A 20,099-nucleotide genomic window follows, 5' to 3' on the forward strand; every position below is an offset into this window, starting at 1 on the left:
AGGGTCCGTGGGCTCGTGGTGGGGGGCCTGGCGACAGACTGGCGGCCGCGCACCTGCACTTGCTCGCCGACAGCCAGGGCCGCACCTACGAGGCCCGAACTCCCTTTCCTACCACGGCTCCCGGACTCGAATCGCTCGAGTGCATTCCTCGTATCGTTATCTCCCACGGAGCCCGTACCGAAAAGGTCATGCATCTGGCTACGGAATACCTTTTTTTCGCGCGAGATTTTTCCTCCTGCCCCGCGATCATCGTTCCCCCTCGTTCCTTCAACCCCCCGCGCTCGCTGTGGACGCTTTAAAGGGCTGCATACCTTCGGTGGGACAAAAAAGAGCGGTCTTTCAAAAATTTCATGTTGCACTGAAACTACCGTAGAATTTCTCAGGAATTTTACAGAATTTGACAGAAATTCTAAAGTTTTTGTTTATTACATTATAAAATCTTTTTCAGACGCAGTTTTTCTACTTTCTTGAAAAGGATCCACACATGGATCGAAACGTTGAAAGTTTCAGTTAACGTGCGAAATTTGCTTTTTCGTAATTAGTTGATCGAATCGTTGCGCCGAGAACACCGACATATTATTCATTTCTCAGGAATTGTTTCGAATACCTTTACGTGTCGATAATTTTCGCAACAATTAGGTTTCCCGTTAACGAGTGCCTAACGCCAATTAAATATTGTCATTTGCTGGAGAAGATGTTATTATACAACTTGTTTTGAGGCTAGAGATTGGCTCGTATGCACGAGACACGCTATTTTGAAAACATCCGGTGTTCTTCTGAGGCTTGGCGCCGATAAGATCAATGTGTTGTCAGATACATAAGTATTCCGCGCCATAGTGGAACGAATCTTGCTTACGAGCATTATAACCCGATAGCGGATAACCCGATACTGCTTGCCGACTGGATTAATCGATAACCACAGAGGATTTTTTCTCACAGATTTATTGGCTATCCGAATTAATTATCTTGTCCTTCTCAAAAACCCAAGCTATACCTTTAACCCTTTGCACTCGAATGGCGACTAGTAAGGCGCCAGTAAAAATGGCCACACCATTATTCAAAACAGTTTCAATATTATTAAATCCGTCTGTTTTCTATAAATTGTGAAAAGCTCAACTGTTACATGAGAAAACTAGTTAAATTTCATGTGCACAATGTAAAACAGATTACATAGAATAAAAATGTTCTGGGTCGAAAGAAATAATTTTGAGTTTCGAATTAAAATTGCTTCGAGTGCAAACTGAATATATATACTCTGATTCCACACACTTTAAATCAGAATAACTTTTATGTGAATGAACGACTTCAATTTCTCTGTCAGGCTAGAAGAACTAGTGTAGTAAATGACGTCTAATAAAAAAGTTGTAAAAATCAATTTTTACTATTGTTTTTCACAATTCCGTCCAAATGCATTTCTTCAACATATTTTTTACACACCATTTACTAAACTAATTCTTCTAGCCTTACAGAGAAATTGAAGTCGTTTGGTCCATTCATAAAAAAGTTGTTCTGATTTAAAGTGTGTGGAATCAGTTATGCTCCTTACTGTAGTTATAACCTACAATGGACGTTTATTCGAATTTCCGAGGTTAACGTTTCCTATTTACAGTTTTCAGTAATCTGTTGAATCATTTTCCAGTGCTGAAATCATTTGAATTCGGCTCTCGAAAGTACCAGGACAATTGCACAGCAGTCGCCCTCAATAATTCATGAATCGTGTGCATGGAGCGCATCTCGAATTTCCATATTTAATGCACCGAATTCATCGAACAGTAGTCTCACCGTGAACGGAATTTTCGCTCGGTGAACAAAAGAGAACGGAAATAGGAAACATAATCCTCCGGTAATTACTGTAACGGCACTTTCGCGGCGGGCTGTCTCGTCAAATAGCGTTCCCCGCAATCTTCTTCGTTTTTCGCACCTGGAAATACGAACCCACGATTTTACGATTTTACGATTTTACGAACGGAAAGAATTACAATTTTATTTGCTGTATCGAGGCTATTTCGTTCTACGCAATGTGAAAAGCTCGATTGAAATGATCTGTTTCTTGCGTTTTATGTGCAACTGAGATAACGCGATGGTTAATTACGATATGTAATTAACGTAATCGATGGGTCCAGCGGTACGCGAAGCTGTTCGCACGAACCGAGAGACGGCCGAGTGTAAAGTAGGTAGACCAGTTTGATAAGGCTTATCTAGCGCGCGCCACTACGCGTCGTTGCTGAGTTTGCATATCAATGGAGATTCTTAAGAATAGGCACTCGGGTGTCGCGTTCACCTGGCGCCCATTCTCATATGTAATCGTGATTCATCTCTTTCTATCAACATTCGTTTCCAATTTCGGTCCAAAACAGTCTAAAGGGTGCCCTGAAAATGTTGTACTTCAGTATTTCCTTAAAAGGGTCGATTCCTCAGGTCATTTGAAGTGATTTTTTCCTCTACGTTCTCCGTGGCTTCACTAAGGAATTATTAACCCCTTGCCCTACGATTTATTTTACGGTTTCAGTGATTAGAACTTTCTTCGTAGTTCGTAATTTCCTAAAAAAGGAGAAAATTTATATGTACATATTGTATGCCTACATGTTCCCCAATAACACTAAACTTACCCAGCCTTAAAAGTGATCGGTACATGTTTCCTTATAAAAATAACAAGATTGAGATTTTATTTAGTCTTTGTTATTATTATTATTAAAAATAAAAAATGCAACTCAAGCTGCTAAAAAGATTTGTGATGTTTATGGACGTGATACAGTATCAGTACGTGTGGCACAAAGTTGTTTGAAGCGTTTTGAATCTGGAAATTTTGATGTCAAAGACTCAAAAAAGATACACTTCGTTCTGGTCGGCCAGTCACTGAAAAAGGTCGATGAAATCATGCAAACAGTTGAGCAAGACCGGCACATTAGCAGTCGTGACATCGGTAAGGAACCACGAAACAGTTCTGAACCACTTAAAGAAGGCTGGATACAAAAAACAGCTCGATGTTTGGGTGCCTCATGAGTTTACATTGAAAAATGGGTTTTTGGCGACCCGTCAAAAATTAAGAGAGCTTGGCTGGGAAGTTTTGATGCATCCACTGTATAGTCCTGATATTGCGCAATCAGACTACCATTTGTTTCGATCTCTACAGAACTTTCTGAAGTTGACTTCAAAATAGGCCTGTGAAAATCACGTGTGGCAGTTTTTCGCCCAGAAATTACAGAAGTTCTACAGTGACGGGATTATGGTTCCACCTCAAAAATGGCGAAAGGTGGTCGATCAAAACGGCACATACCTGATTTAATAAACTTCATTTAAAATATGGCAAAAAACTTGATTCATTTCTGCATTAAAATACGAAGAAACTTTGTCCCCACCAAATATTTCCTTTCATCCGCTGCAGGAGTGATTTGAAGTTTCCCAAGTAAGCTTCGAATGAACAAAATAGCTGGGTATAGCTGGATAAGCATGGGCCAGCGGCCCCTGCTCCGATTTTCCTGATTCCTGTCTTAAAACATCGTTTTATGTCTAAAAAAACATGCAAAATAGCCGAAACAAATTGGAATTCGCGTAAAAATCAGCAACTTGGTTACGAAAGAGAAGTTCGCGCATGAAACATGCATCGAAACGCACACGGTGCCAATTTTCGTTTCTGCCACCGGCCACGAAGGAAAATCGAACAAGGCTGGAGCGTGGGATTATTGTTCGAGACGGGTGCATATATGGTCCCCGCGGTTGTTCTTAATACGACGTTGCGTCTCGCGTCTGATAAAAGCAGCGGGCGCCCGCGCTAATAAACAATAATGACACGTTGGACCAGTTCGTGTCGGTGAGCTCGCGGTAATTTGCATTCACCGTAATTACGATCCAGTGACGTGCCTCGTCCTAGCCTGGCTTCGATTTTCTGACTTATGGCAGCGAAACCACGTTCCGCCGACGATATCGCGACGCTTTTCTTGCATTTTCATAGAAACTGCGCCACCGTCGGTCGTAAACGTCCATTGAAAAAGTCACTCGCCCGCACTTTCACGCGTTATCGATCGCAAAATGTCTCACGTCCACGCGGATTACTGCTCCGACACGCAAACGGGAATGGCCTTCGCAAGAATCGATACGTTCGTCTCGCAAAAATCGCGTCGATTGCGAGTCTTTTGGCTGCGTTTGGTTTTCGAAGACAGTAGTTGCATTTATAATAATTAGATTGCGGATCTTTATGCAAAATAAAAATTGTCTGCATCGATTGCAAGAAATAGAAATCAAGTAGAATGTTATTTCTTCCCTTAATAAGCTTAGTAGATGAAAAATAATTATTCATCTATTTAATTTTGCTGTAAATGTGTAATCTGTTGTAAAATCTGTTCAACCACAAATGACTCCAGAATAATGATCTATAAAGATTCCCGTTTTCTTTTCCGAAAATTTCAAATGAAAGCAGAAACCTGAAATTCAATATATCAGATGATTGCATAAGTTCGTGCTCGATTTGAAAATAAAATTCAATGGTTAAACTTTAAAAAATACACAGCTTCACTAATTAATTATATAGTCACCATTCTTTTCTACAATTAGAAAAGAATAGCGACTACATATGTAATCGATTAATAACTTTTCTACAATTAGAAAAAGAATGGTGACTATATAATTTCTTTTTATTAATAAAGCTGTATTTTTTAAAGTTTAACCATTGTCAAGTTTAACCAATTATCTAATATTAAAAACTAAGGTTATCTTTGGTTGGCCATTTTGTCGATGCGCGTCAGTAAAAGCGCACGTTGCTAAGCTCCTCGGGGTGCAATAAATCCAGATGATCCGTGCACTAACGATCACTTTAGCTCCATCATGTAAAGGAAACAGTTTTTGCCTGGGATAACAAGATGGAAGAACGATCATAAAAATTTCATGGGAACGCAAGTTGATTTTGATCGCAGCTACGCCGTACGGTCTCTGGGTTTTCTTTTGATCGAAGGAGACAAGGATCTTGCCAAAAAGGAGCAAGGGCACGTCGCGTCGGCGACACCGTCTCCTTTCGGAACCTTGAAATCGAGGTGGAAACGAAATGCGCGTTGTAAAAGGAGCCAGAGTCATGAATATGCATCGCGGGAGCGCAGCAACAAGCGAAATGAGTAATAGGGAGGTAAAACGATGGCCTGGTTATGATGTAAGCGGTTTATCCCGGTGTAATGATTCGTGGGGGCAGATTATGGCCATAGAATGCCTTCACTTTCTACGTTCCCACCCACTGGCCATGGTGCATTGTCGGGCGCCATGAAAGCGTCGCCATTAGACCGAGCATGTCCAACTCTGCCGAAGCCTGACCTTTTGCGGATGATATTTACAAGATTTCCACATCGACGACCATGACTTCGGATGAGGTCGTCATACCTATAACGTGTCCTTGCATTTATTGTAACGGGGAACGTCCGCCATTATCTCTCGGCCAGATACAGTGACTCCCACTAATATTCGGACACCCTAAAAAAAGACAAATAACTTTTTAAATATTGGACTACACGATTAGAACTTTCTTGAGAAGTTAGAGCAATTAGCCTACTACATGTTGTGAAAAGAAATTTTTCGAAAAATTGCAATAGGCCAGGATTGCAGAGAAAATGCTAATAAATGCAATTTTTACAACTTTTTTATGTGGGCCTATATCGAAAATGTAAAAATTATGTTCTGTAGATCTGTGTTAATTATATGCATCGTGAAAGTGTCATCGAAATCGGTTGATGCGGGAAAAAAACGGCAGACATTGAACGATGTAAGAATCCTTAGATTTATTAAAAACTGCAATTTTTACCATCTTTAAACGTTTGTAGCTGATTGCAATGTCCCGTAACCCCGTTAACATCACATATGAATTAAATCGATGTGATCAAAGATGCACTATATTTTTAATTTATCGTGTAAAATAGAAAATTATGATCACCACGCATGTGTAACGCTGGTAGCATTAGAGAAACCTTTCGCGTCGATCAAAAAAGCTCTAATCGTTTGCGCTGTTTGGCTATGCGAGTAGCAGTCTAGCCGGTGAAATTGTACACGGGTAAAATATGGTCTGGGTCGCCGGTTACACACGACGAGTTAAGCAATTAATATCTCTGCTTCGTTGGCTCGGTGGTTTTCAGATACATGGGAAGGAAGTGGTCGTATTTCTTTCAACTCGTGATACGAAAGACTCAGCACTGGAACGACGCCAAACGGAAGTCTAAAGTTGAATATAAGAGAAGTAATTTGCTAGTAAAATGTTGCAATCTATGTATGTATATGTATACATTCGATCGTCTTGATTGCAATGGCACCCTTTCGCGATTAACGATGCAAAACCGACGGAACGCTAACGAATCCCTTTCAAATATAATGACCGACTTCTTCTCAATGTTCCTCGATTTTTAAACTGATAATGTAACGATTGGTGCTTCATTTGAATTGGTGCTGAGGATTTAAACATATTACAGTCTTTAATCAAAGACCTAATATTCATTAAAATAACTTATGAACGTAGATATGGAAGGATAAACTATTTGCTTCTAATATTTTCATTTTCATGTACAATATCTGAACTTTTATTACAAATGTTTAATTGTTTCAATGGAGAACTACACTGTTTTGCTCAGGGTGAGTATTTGAATCGATCGTTAAGTACTCTAGACGAATTCGTTTGGAGAACATCGAAAACAATATTGACAGGTTCATTGGAATCGCCTAATCAGTACTAATCACAGTTCACAGTGCCCGATTAACTCGTATGAATATGCTTCATTAATTTTTAATAGTCGCCCGACTCGTACAAACAGTTGTCTTTATTATGTGCTGTCGGTTGTCATGCAAATAGCCAAAGCGATAACAGTGTGCCTGTACGATTTGTGAGTCTGTTAACTTAATTTGCATACTGGGTGGACACGATATCTCAATCATCGCAATCAGTTTACGTGAACTTTGCGAAGTATGTATGTACAAGTAGGATTTCGATTAAAACCGGATCCCGATTATGAACAAATATGCGTTTAAATATGATTATATTATGAAGGGAAATGAATTTTCAAAAATGAAAAATTTATTTTTGAATATAATGTACATCTTAACACATTACCGACCGGTGATTATTGTATAATTTTAAGAAATCTATGGAACATGGCTAAACACTTTTTAATGGAGCCCTCAATGGAAACAGCAATTTTCATTGAGAACTAACAAGTCACCCACAATATCGTCATCTAATAATTTCATTTAAGATTGCAATGTAAAAGAAAATTTCTATGCTTTCTTTTGGTACGACATAATTATTGAAAATCTTATTAATAGGCTTCCGGTAGGTAAAGTGTTAACTATGTCCCTCGGGTCTCGATTATTCATCGGGCCTTAATTTGTCCGGGCTGTTTGTCTCCCGATCAAACCGGTTAATCGAGGTCCTACTGTACTTTACATTCTCCAAATCGTGGTTTCATCGATCTGGATTATCTTTGTGGTGTTAAATAGAAATGATCTTATACTGACAAAAAAAGCTGTTGTATAATTCGACCTGTGCCTGTCATGACTCACCGAGTTAACCGGTCTGATAACGTTCTTTTATGACTGATTGTTCAAAAGTGTTAGTCGTTGTCTTGCTTCTTGATTCATCCAGTAAACTAATTGCTCTAGCTTCCCCAAAAAGTTCAAATCGTATAGCCCGACATTTAAAAAGTTATCGTTCTTTTAGAGCGTCCGAATATTAATGGAGGAGTCACTGTAGCAAGATTTATTCGATTTAATTCGGGACTGGATTTCTCTCTCTCTCTAGAGAGATTAAATTTTTTTAGTGCATCGAGTACACTTGCACTGGTCTATCAGCACGTGGAGATTATGAACATGAAGCAATCGATATATTTCGGTGATCCCGTGCAGGTGTGACCGATAGCCATCGTCGAGATAATAGAAGAATTAATGAATCCCCGGTGTCGCGATTAGGATCGAATAGGAGTCCGTACAATGTGCGAACTGAGTGGCCGATGCCAGACCAATGATGGTCACTAACATGCACTCATTTCGTACCGATAATTCAGCACACATTTATCTGCTTTTCTCGAGTACTCCCACAGTGCAAAGAAACATTTTCAGATTATGTGACGATTGTGTCACGGTCGTTCATTACGCAACAAGGTTTCTGTAAACACAAGTATTCTTTGATCGCGGTGTTCGGTCGGGATATACATTTATAACGACATTAAAGAAAGAAGAACAAACGTATTAGCAACAACTTTTACAGAAATATAAATTTGTAGATTTAACTAGGCCAGAAAATATTACATAATCAAGACAATTATCACAAATATAATGATTTGAAGGTCAAAAAAGACTCTGAGAACACGCAGCTGGGTTGAAGACATTTCAAATTTCACCCTTCGGACGCCATTTTTATATACATATATTATATTCACTGTTTTCCGTCGAACATTTCGAATAACAGAGATAGACAATTGGAAAAATTCTTGGAAATATAAAAATATTACCCAAAGAAGATCCTAAAACAAAAATTTAAAAAAGGGAGTAACAAGAGGTTGAAAAACTGTGGTTACACGGGCTATTTCAGAATAAAAAATTCAAGTCTCACCCTTCGTTTCTCACGCCGCACTGCCACTAAATAATTTTCGTAATGGGATCTCGTAATTTATATTCACATTCTAGAATCACCGTGCGAACGTTTAGATATCACGTATAGACGAAGAAGATATTAAAAGATCTGATTGCGATAATAGCTTGCGAGCTCGGCAGATAAGGCCGGATAATTAAGTGCTAATGTACTTGATCGGCCATGTTCCTCGGTTATACAGGACAGATTCGATGCGAACGAAAAGCTGCAAATGTTCCTTCTATAAATGTTGTGTGCGCCATTCGATTTTATGTTACCTGAGATTGTTTCTTAATAGCTTTATTGCAGTTGATCTCGCAAGTAAGTAACTTTATTTGTGTTTGCTTCGTGTCGCAAATGTATTCAATAACAGTATTTTAGGATTAGCATTCCAGTTTATAGGTTGTAATATTTTTTGGTAGATTGTAAAATCTGGAGAATTTTATAAAAACGGCGCAATAAAACATTTACAAAGAAGAATCAAATATATTTCTGTTTCATCTTTCTTTATGTTTATTCGTGTAAAATAAGGATTCGATTGTTGCGGTACCAGCTAATAATCGATTGTTACCGAGTTCTTGAAATAGTCATTTTATCGACATGAAAACGGAAGCCTGATTACGAACGGCGAAACTTCGGATCGAACGAAGTTTCCTCGAAATGCCACGAATGGAAATTACGCTTTGCGAGTACAGTTATCGTGTTGTGAGAAAAAAGTGACCACTGATAAGGGCACACGTGTTCCAACGATGAAACGATTGCTCCCCCGAGCCGTATTAACGCCATATAATCGAAGAATGTCGCCTTCGCGAGCATACGAGCACCTAGCATTGCGAATACATCGAAAACAGACAGAAATCGATCTTCATTAACGAGCCAACACAAAAAGAACCACAATCGATGCGCGAAAATATCACTTTTTCCCTTCAACAACGACAGACTTCGCCATTCTTTGTTCGTTGATTATTAAATATTATTAATATACTATTAGGTTGGTGAAATGTCGGATTTTTCTTAAAGTAACAGTGACACCGTTTTGTTAGCTAGAAAAATTGTGTTCTGTCAAAATATGCACCATGTTAAAGAAAAATTATTGGTACGAAATCCTGCAAACCAACGCTGCTTTTTTCTCTCATGAACGGTATTATCTTCAAAAGCTTTGTTTACACTGCCGACTTTATATTGAAATTTCACTCAACCTACAATTGAAAATGGCAAAAATGTACAGTTCTGTAGAACTTTTTTCAACGAGATGTCACACACGACGTGGATAATCAAACTGTTTAATATGTCACGTGAAAAATAAAAAAATAACGAAACGAAATGTGCACCAACCTACTAACGATTTTCTCGTTCGATAAAAATGGAAGCGATAACATTTTAAGTACATATCGCTTCGCTTGGACTTTCGGTTTTGGCGCTCGTTCGGCTAAAGCTATCTAGAATTTTAAGTAGAAGATAATGCGTTAACGAGAGCACAGCTCGCCGTTATCACTGTATTTTGTACAGAGTCTGAAGTGACAAAATTCATTTTAGTTGTCGATATTTCGCGATATTGGCAAGGCCGAATTCACGCGCCGTGCCCACTCGTCAGAATCTCAAGATTTTCTATTTCTGCCAACCGTTGTGATTAATTTTCACAATAAAATCAATTAACACGAACGACTACCAAGATTTGTATCACTCTCTCAATCTAATCTCCTAACTTGTAGAAGTTCTGATCTTATCTCGATGAGTAATCAGACTGTTTTATGCCAATTACACGTATCGGTAACTGTAACGATAAAACAGTAGGTCAGTTGATGAAAAAGACGTACAATTTTGGAAATCAGAATATCGTCGTTTCGGTATTAGAAATTAGAGAATCTATTCTTTAATCAATATTATTTTTAACAGTAACCATACTGAGCACAAAATGTAACTGGTATACGTTGTTTTATAAACATTACAAGAGTTTATTTATTTATTTGTTTGGATGAAGACTTTCATTTAATAATTTCTGATGGAAGCATCTCTGTAATTTCAATAATTATAAAATGGAAAAGTTATAAAATTATAAAAATCGGTGATATTAGAATTTTGGGGGAACAAAAATTCAATAAGAGTTAATACTTTACACAAGAATGTCTTCACTACTTTGTACAATGCGAGAATACGGTGTTGGAGAACATCCAAGAAATACTATCCAGGCAACTTGAATTCTTAACGTCCTTGGTAACACGAATGTAATACTGACAAATTACAGTCATTGATGACTGCGTCCGTTACTTCGTCTATCAGTACTAAAATGAAACGCGTTCATTTCGATGAAATAAATTGAATAACAGTGCACAAAGCACTCAGGTTCTAAGTAAAGCTACAAAATCTGCACCGAACAAATAGGAATACAAATTACCCGCAATGTTGTGGGCGAAAGAGACAAGTGTTCGGACAAGTGGCGCAAGATCAAAGGAATATATTTAGGTTAAACATGATTGAAATACGTATGGAATGTTTACGAGCAGCGTTAACCCATAGTATTTTGTGCACCACGGACTAAATTAATTTTTGGGACGAGACAACTCGGTTTTATTGCAGGCGCGAACCTGCGGGGAGATCTTATCTCAAATTCTGCTATTTTATCGCGATTTTCATATTTCTGCCATCAATAATGAACTTCTAAAAACTCCGAATTATGTACGTCCATGCAAATTGTCTCGTTCTTGCCAGCATCCGGTTAGAATCTGCCAATTGCACGGCGGCGGCTGTGGGAAACTATTAAAAGTAATTTTTTCATTTTTTCAAATGAAACATTCCTTTGTACGTTGATTTCTTCGGCGGGCTACTGCTATTTATTAGCGCTGCTCGCTGCCACGGTCGCGCGACCGGTGTAATTTCCGCTCGCTCTTACTCGCGCACGCTCGCTTATTAGTAATAAGTTCCAAATCAGTTTATTCTCTTCGTTGCGCTGTTAATAATAGTAACAGTCGCCTCATTACATCGGGATTGCGGTGTAATTACGTGGAAAAGCGCGCGAGCTACGCGCGGGATTACAAACTGGAGTCGCATCGCGAGACGAGAGAGAGACAGAGGAATCGGCGCGACGCGACGCACAGTGGGACCTTTCGTCGGAATCGTAGAGTAATGAAATTTTTTAAAAATTAAAGCTGAAACATTGCAGAATATGGGAAAAATAGGGAGACTATGGTAAGAACGTTTTTTAACGTTGAGAAAATTCGTTAAACTTGCACAATTTCGAGAAAATTGTGGTTTCTCCAATACCACGCGCGGAAAATTTTTTTTTTGAACATGCTGTACTTCATTTCCCGTAGATTTTTTCACGCTGATTTCAAATCTGGTCTCAAAATTTTTCTAAGACCTCAGGATATTGCAAAATCGATTTCTTGAAATTCTACATGTTTACCGAATTTTCTCAAGGTTAAAAAACGTTCGTACCATAATCTCCCTATTTTCCCATATTCTGCAAAGTTTCAGCTTTAATTTTTAAAAAATTTCATCGCTCTACCTCATTTCTATCGAAAGTTCTTTGATTTTGTCTCCGATTTGGACGAAAGGTACCACCTTTTCTTTTTCGCGTGTTCCTTCGAACGTGACGCGACGAGGTGAGGCCTCGCCATCGGAAAGCTCGAGAATAGAGCAATCGATGGAATGCCACGGCGTTATGCAACAACGTCGAAAATACCGTGTGTGTCGCGTAAAAAGGTCGCAACACGCGTGAAAGGGGGCGCACCGTTTCGCCGGTGTTTTTGCTGAAACCGCGAGTAAATTCGCGGCAACGATCCGGCGCACCTGCGTTTCGTTTCGCTTGATATCACAGCGACGCGATAAATTTTCATTGCCACGTACGTAGGAATAAACTTTTATTGGCCATTCAGCGGCCCGATTTTCAACGTTCAATCTGCGCTCGCTAGAGTTCTCGCCGCGTCCCTTTGCTTGTCCGGCAAAGTAACAATCGGCTTTTCCATCGCGTTAAATACCGCAAACATCGCCGGACATCATTTAAACTATTTACTCCTTTCGACGAAACGGTGTACAATCACGGCAACAGACTCAGTACCGTTCTTCATCCCATTCCTCACGTGTTTCACGTCGGCTCCGCGACCTCTCTCATGAATCGAGAAAGAAACTATGAAATCGTTGCATCGGAAGCCGACACGCAACCGACGACAATATTAGGTCATCGTTCAAGTTCTCGTTGCGATTCGATTCGATTCACGACGGAGAAAACGATTTTTGCTTTTGCGTAACGGTGTCTTATAGTCGGGGATAATATTAAGTAGACACTTTTAAAAGTCGCATAACTTTATAAAAATTCGTCCAAAACACTTGAAGTTTTTAAGGATGTTAGACCGACTAGTTTGCCAGAGAATGAGCAAACAAAAATTTTTGTCTGGATTGCAATTAGTAGGAATCATACAAAATTTTAAAAACAATTTTGAAATCGGTTAATGATGCAATAAGCTAAAAACGTTTAAAGATAATCACGTAAGGGCGAAATGACAAGGCTGAAAATCTGCGACTCACCCTTAAACTCTCATCTTTAATGCCATGTCGATCGATTTTGATAAAATTTTCTACAAAACGCATTTTTTAAATTGTCATTACAGACTCGGACAAAAAAGTTGAAGAAACGTCATTTCTTTAATTTTGTATGATTCCTATCGCAATATCTAAACAAATTTTTGTTTACTCATCCTCTAGCAAACTAGTTGGTCTAACATCTTAAAAAAATTGAAGTGTTTTGGACCAATTTTGATAAAGTTATGTGATTTTTAAGAGTGACCACATAATATTTCCCCCGACTTTAATAGTCTTCGTGTTTACATCATTTTATTACAATTTTAAATAACTATACGCATGAAATTTATTCGATTTTTACGTTAAATACAAAATCACGATCATCGTACATATACTCGTAAGATTGCTAGTGGCGAGTGCGTTGATTGAATTATAATTGCGCTATTTTCTTGACAAAATAAGCGGCGAAGAATACAGCGCGGTAATCGAATACTTTTGGAAGATTGAATAAACATTTCATTTATTTTCTTAAGCGCGATGCGTGTTTTGCACGAGGACCGATGACTTTGGAATCTGCCACATTCAAGGCGACATGCGACAGTCCGTGCAAAGAAATGAATTGATATGCATCGATTACATACGCTATTAGCAGGTGTTACTTTTTTTGTATAATAAAGCGCAAGGACATTGGATCGCCGCGTTAACGTTCATTAATGATGTTAATTGATATTCCAGGCGTCTAGCGCATTTTATTCAAATAGACACGCATAGCTAATTCCTGCGATCTGCGTCGACGTGCTCAATTATGCCAGTGATCAACGATTGCACTTCTGTCTAGAATTTTTCTGAAATATTAACGAGAAGCGACTGGAATCGAAGACGGACGTTTATCACTGTTGCATAAAATTTCGAAGCGACATCACGGCAAAAGCATTTCAAAGTCGCAATACCGTGTCACGAAACGATGTCAAGATACCTCGCAGTTATCACAGGACGCGCTATTCAAATGAACTCGAACAAGCGTTCTCCAAATGGCTTATGTAAGGATTGGTCTACGGAAAAAATTATTTACGGCAGCTCGACCATTTGAATTTTCAACGAGGCATTGCTGTGATCGTTGACGATAACTGCGGCGCGTGTAATTCAAAACAGATATGGCGGACTCGACGTAACATTTTTAATAACCGTCCCAATATCTTACTCATTATAGAGTTGAAGTATGAACGGTGTATGTATGTACACTGGTGGACAAAATGATAAGGCACCGTTGTACACACACAAAATTTCATATTTATGTCGTGAAATTTCAAGGGAAACGAATTATATTCACAGATGAAAAGAAACTAAAGGATGGTCCAGAGGGATACAAATACTATATCCATGATGAAAGAAAGGAACAAAGGGTTTTGAGTCGTCGACAATGTCGTGGCGGTACAGTAATGATATGGGGAGGAATCGGCTGCAGAGGAAAAATGGAAATAAAATTTATTCAAGGCCGTATGCATATCGCTGGCTACTTAAATTTAATTAAAGCGAAAATTAGAACATATGCTCGCAGAATTGCTGGCAGAAAATATACAAGGTGTCCCAAAATTAATGAACTTCTCGGAAATGGCAGGTTCCCGAGACCATTTGAAGCGATATTTTCCTTTGCAAAAACGTTATCCGCGGCTTTGTTTAGGAGTTATTAACGAAAACTGATTAACTAAACTGATTGACTTACACCACTTTTTTGTTAAACAGCTAAATTGTCGATTGGAAAGAACTTATTGAAGTTCCGTTGATTCATTCGGGGGCGGAAACTAAATCATAAGTTGCAATATTAGTTCCGAGGAACGATCGACAGGAATATTTTGGGCATGATCGGTATCGAGGAAGATGCGTGTTCGCATTTCTTCTGCGACGATCGCTCGCAGGAATTCATTTCGAGATTCGCGCACGCATCGTGTCGGAACGTCGATTCACCTTGATTATTCGAAACGTGGCTTCCGTACCACGACAGAAGGACGTCGCGCGTTTTTTTACCCGTCGCCTATCTTTTTTTTCCGAGACAACATAATCGATCACGCATTCGAAGGACTTCGAGCTCTATCCAAGCAAGCAAAAATTGTTAGCGGTCTCTCGATTTAGAAAAGACGATCTGTTGGAAGTAAACCGTGAGACGCCGGCATCTATAATGATTTATAATTCCCTATCGGATGTAATTAACTTTCACCGCCCCCGTAATTAATGAATTAATTTAATGAAAGCGTCGGACGATGACACCTCTTGGACGTTGTTGGGGAAAGTTGGAAATCTACGCTTTGTATACATATGTATAACGTTGAATCCTGATCTGAATCGGATATGATATTTCTTGCGGCGCCATTAGTTATATATAATTTTCTTATTATTGATTAAGTAATGATGGATAATGTTAATTTTATAATGTTTTCGCAGTATTTTGCTGTGTATCTTTTCAGGAATGGTAGCAAGGAAACTTAATGGAACGGAGGAAATAATATAGTATAATTAATGGAGGAAACAAATTAAAAAAATGAAAATTTGACATGTAATTTACATGACAAATGATTCTTGCATTAGGCGCCAAGTAAATAGGGGCAAGGAAGAGTCGATTACTTTATAAAATTTAAAAATAACGCCACTTCGTGTAGCGGCGAAAGGCTGAAACTGGTAGAGAAAAGCGGCAAACTTCCGAAAGTCGGTCAAATCAGATCGAACTAAAATTTTGCATATAGGTTCATTTTGCATTAACAACATGTTCAATAAAGAGATTTTTGACGATTTAAAAAAAATTTCTTATCACTTTAGGAACATTTTCTACATACACAGACCACAACACCGACGGTCGGTGACCACAGTACCGACCAGTAAGCAGGCGCGAACGGGCGCGGGGATAACGTGGAACTTACAGTGATCTGAAATACCACATCGCTAAAAGTTCTACCACCGACGAGATACTCGTCAAGCAGAAGAAGAAGGATATAATATAGAATGCTCACATTACCCATTCTGTAATTGCCTTATAATACTATCACCGACGAAATACTATCTCGTCTCTTTACCTAAATAGAACCAGACGATATATGACATTGTTCACGCCCGGGGCAAATCAGCTTGGACATTATTATATATTCTGATTTGAAGGAAAGTGAAATTGCAAAATGTTATGGAAGACAATAGGTATAGGAATAGAATTTATTGAAAAATAAACATATTTATTAAATGTGTAGCTATTAGCTCGATATTATCCTTTATTCATAAGAAACTAGAAGTTCTTACAAATAAAGGATAATACCGATTGCCCAGGTCTCACCACGAGGAGGTTGCTGCACAAGAGACCCGAAAGGGAGTCAGAACTAATGCAATATTCCTTCTGGCTCACTTTCTTACAACGACAGACTAAATACTAAATTACGCAAGTATGTCGAGTAATTATCGCGGAGCAAAAGGTGTGAATCGGAGAAGAAGTCTCCGATCCACGGGGGATTAAAGGCGAATCAGGCAGAAGGCTCTGATTCTATCAAAATGACAAACAAGATCGAACCAGAGCAGAAGGCTCCGGTTCGAAGGTGACGCGGCGCGTACAATGTTTGCAGACCATCTCCGGTCAGAGCCGATACCCGACGTGTCCTCACCAAGAGGAATGGACAGTGAGAAGTGTTCAAACGTAATGCCATTTCTCTGCCAACTACCTGCCACCAGGCAATGCAATGCGTTGAGATGACGTGGGTAGGATGACGAACAGAGAATTTCTCTGCCAACTACCTGCCACCAGGCAACGCAAAGCATTGAGGTAACGTGGGTAGGATTACGAACAGAGAGAATGGCAATACGAGTGAACAGGTCTCAATGAACCACCTCTCTCAATGTATCGACGCCGAATACCGGCTCCAACCGGTCTGGTACATACAAGCAAGGTCCGACACAGCAGAAGGCTGTGTCGGAATCAAGAAAACGAGTAACGTGAATTTAAGGCAATAATTACTCGACTTACTCGGGTGCGGCCTATCGGCGATTCGGGTACCCCGGGGACGCGACTCCCCGTACTCACTCACGGCCGCATCCGTGAGTGAGCCCCTGAGGGACCTCCCTCGGCGAATAAAACTACAACTTCGTGGTACGTCCTCTTCTTGGTGTGTCCTCTTCTTGGTGTGTCCTCTTCTTGGTGTGTCCTCTTCTTGGTATGTCTTCTTCTTAGTATGACTTCTTCTTGGTGTATTCTAGCTGAAAGAGACTAATAATATAGTTAGACATAACAATACATAACCCTGCACACGAGTGCAAACCTAATACCCGCTCACAAGAGCCAACCTAATACCAGCTCACGAGAGCCAAACAAACCCCGCACACGAGTGCGAATCTAACCAGCTCACGAGAGCCAACCTAACACCAGCTCACGAGAGCCAAACTAACCCCGCACACGGGTGCGGCCTATAGGCGATTCGGGTACCCCGGGGACGCGACACCCCGTACTCACTCACGGCACCATCCGTGAGTGAGCCCCTGGGGGACCTCCGATCGGAGGAATACCAATTTCAGACAAGATATGAAAATGTTTCGAAGCGGGACTTGTGAAAGTTCCGATGCAAACAATTGGAAATTCAATTCAACAGTCAGAAGACCAATCATAATTCTGCACATGAGTGCGAATACAACCTGAGAGCCAGCTCATGAGAGCAATTGTAACCCCGCACAGAAGTGCGAATACAACCAGCGGAACAGCTCGTGAGAATAACTATAACCCCGCACACGAGTGCGAAAACAACCAACGAAGCAGCTCACAAGAGCAATTGTAATCCTGCATACGAGTGGGACGCTCAAAATGTAATTTTTATAAAGAATAAAATTGATAAATTTGAAGAAGACTCAATAGTCTTCATTGAAAGTCTCGATAAAAATTTCAAAAGTATGAAGGACGAGTTTAAAAAGACAAAAGAAGTTTTGAAAAATATTAGTAATCAAACTTACCGTTGTTCCTTGAATTGACAGTTGAAGGTAGGCCAGGGTAACTGTAGATGACCTCTAGTCCACCTCTGGTCCAGTGCTGCCAGATGAGGGGAATCACGCCGATATGAGGTACCCCCTCTCTGATGACCAGAGTAATATGTGACACGTTGCGCGTGTGCGACGGGGATTGAGTGAGGCAAATGGGAGACACGTTCCGCGTGCGCGATGGGGACGCAACAATGGCATGACATTTCGCAGGTTTTAGGTTATTGCCGCGTAAAATTCACCCATTTACTTATTTCACATACTATGTAATTATTGATCCCTTTATGTCTATGTTGTGAGTTGTATTTCTTTAAAATATAACGTTACAAATAAAACGTAATTTGTCAATTTATCGTGTAGAAGAAAAATGAGTGAATTTATTATCCCAGTCTCTTTTATGCAACTATTTTTGAGAAGCGTATGAGGGTTAACAGTGTTAAAATATATTATGATTTATTGATTTTACTGGAATGTAACTCAGTACTACATACATACAGATTTCAAAATTTTTTCAATTGTACATATAAAAGAAAGCATTCATACTTCGCTTCACGACTGAAACTCCCACATGTTACAATTCATTTTATTTATTATATAATAAAGAATGTTTACAATGTCTATTTAGAACGAACCATATGATTTATTTCATTAAGTACGTATATGTACACGAGTACGATACGATACGCGGCAATAACCTAAAACCTGCGAAATGTCATGTCATCTCATCTGTCATCGTTGCGTCCCCATCGCGCACGCGCAATGTGTCTCCCATTTGCCCCACTCAATCCTAAAGCGATGGAATAGGATAGTGGAAGGGGAAAAGTAGGAGAGTACCTGGTTGCGATCTCACAACCATCTGGCAGCACTGCTCTGGTCCACCTCTGGTCCCTCCGGTTCTCCGGGCGCTCCTGGTCCCGCAGCACGTCCACTCACGCCGGTCCCCCCGCCCGGACTGACTGACTGACGGAGAGCTCGAGCGGCGCCACCCACTCCGCCGAGCTCAAGCGGCGTCCCCCACTCAGCCGAGCTCGAACGGCGCCCCCCACTCCGCCGAATATCGATCGATGTCGATCGCCGTGGTGTTCACCTCTGGTCCCTCCGGTTCTCCGGGCGCTCCTGGTCCCGCAGCACGTCCGCTCACGCTGGTCCCCCCGCCCCGACTGACTGACTGACGGAAACCCCTCGCCAAGTCGCCGAGCTCGAGCGGCGCCCCCCACTCCGCCGAATATCGATCGATGTCGATCGCCGTGGTGTTCACCTCTGGTCCACGTCTGGTCCCTCCGGTTCTCCGGGCGCTCCTGGTCCCGCAGCACGTCCGCTCACGCCGGTCCCCCCGCCCGGACTGACTGACTGACGGAGAGCTCGAGCGGCGCCACCCACTCCGCCGAGCTCAAGCGGCGTCCCCCACTCTGCCGAATATCGATCGATGTCGATCGCCGTGACAATTATTGATAAATTTATTATTTCCAGCTGATTAATGTTTATAAGAATTCTATTTTACAGCGATGTTCACAAGCAATCCCTTGGCTATCTGACCACCTAATTTTTTAGTAAAAGTGGCTAATAGTTTTCGTGATACGGATTAACTTTTCAACCATGAACATTCGCACGCATTCATTTATTCAATACAATTCACAGATAAATTTATTATTTCTGGCTGTTTAATATTTATAACAATTCCTTTTGCTAACGATGTTATTATAACGAGCACTCTCTTGACCACCTTGCCTTCTAATTTTTTCGTAAAAATATATATATAGGCTATAAAACTCGAGATACAGATGAACATTCGCACGCATTAATTTATTCAAAATAATAATTTTTATTATGTTTATTGTGATTTTTTAATTGCAATTGTTATTTTTATTACTCTTTATGTCAATTCTATACACTTTTATGTCAAGTCCACAGGCGTTCCTCTAATAAAGCTACTTATTAATATTAAATTTATTAGAATTATGTATTACACCGCATCGAATTTTAGCAATTTCTAATA

This window comes from Lasioglossum baleicum, chromosome 5 (assembly GCF_051020765.1).
Source record: "Lasioglossum baleicum chromosome 5, iyLasBale1, whole genome shotgun sequence".
Lineage (NCBI taxonomy): Eukaryota > Metazoa > Arthropoda > Insecta > Hymenoptera > Halictidae > Lasioglossum > Lasioglossum baleicum.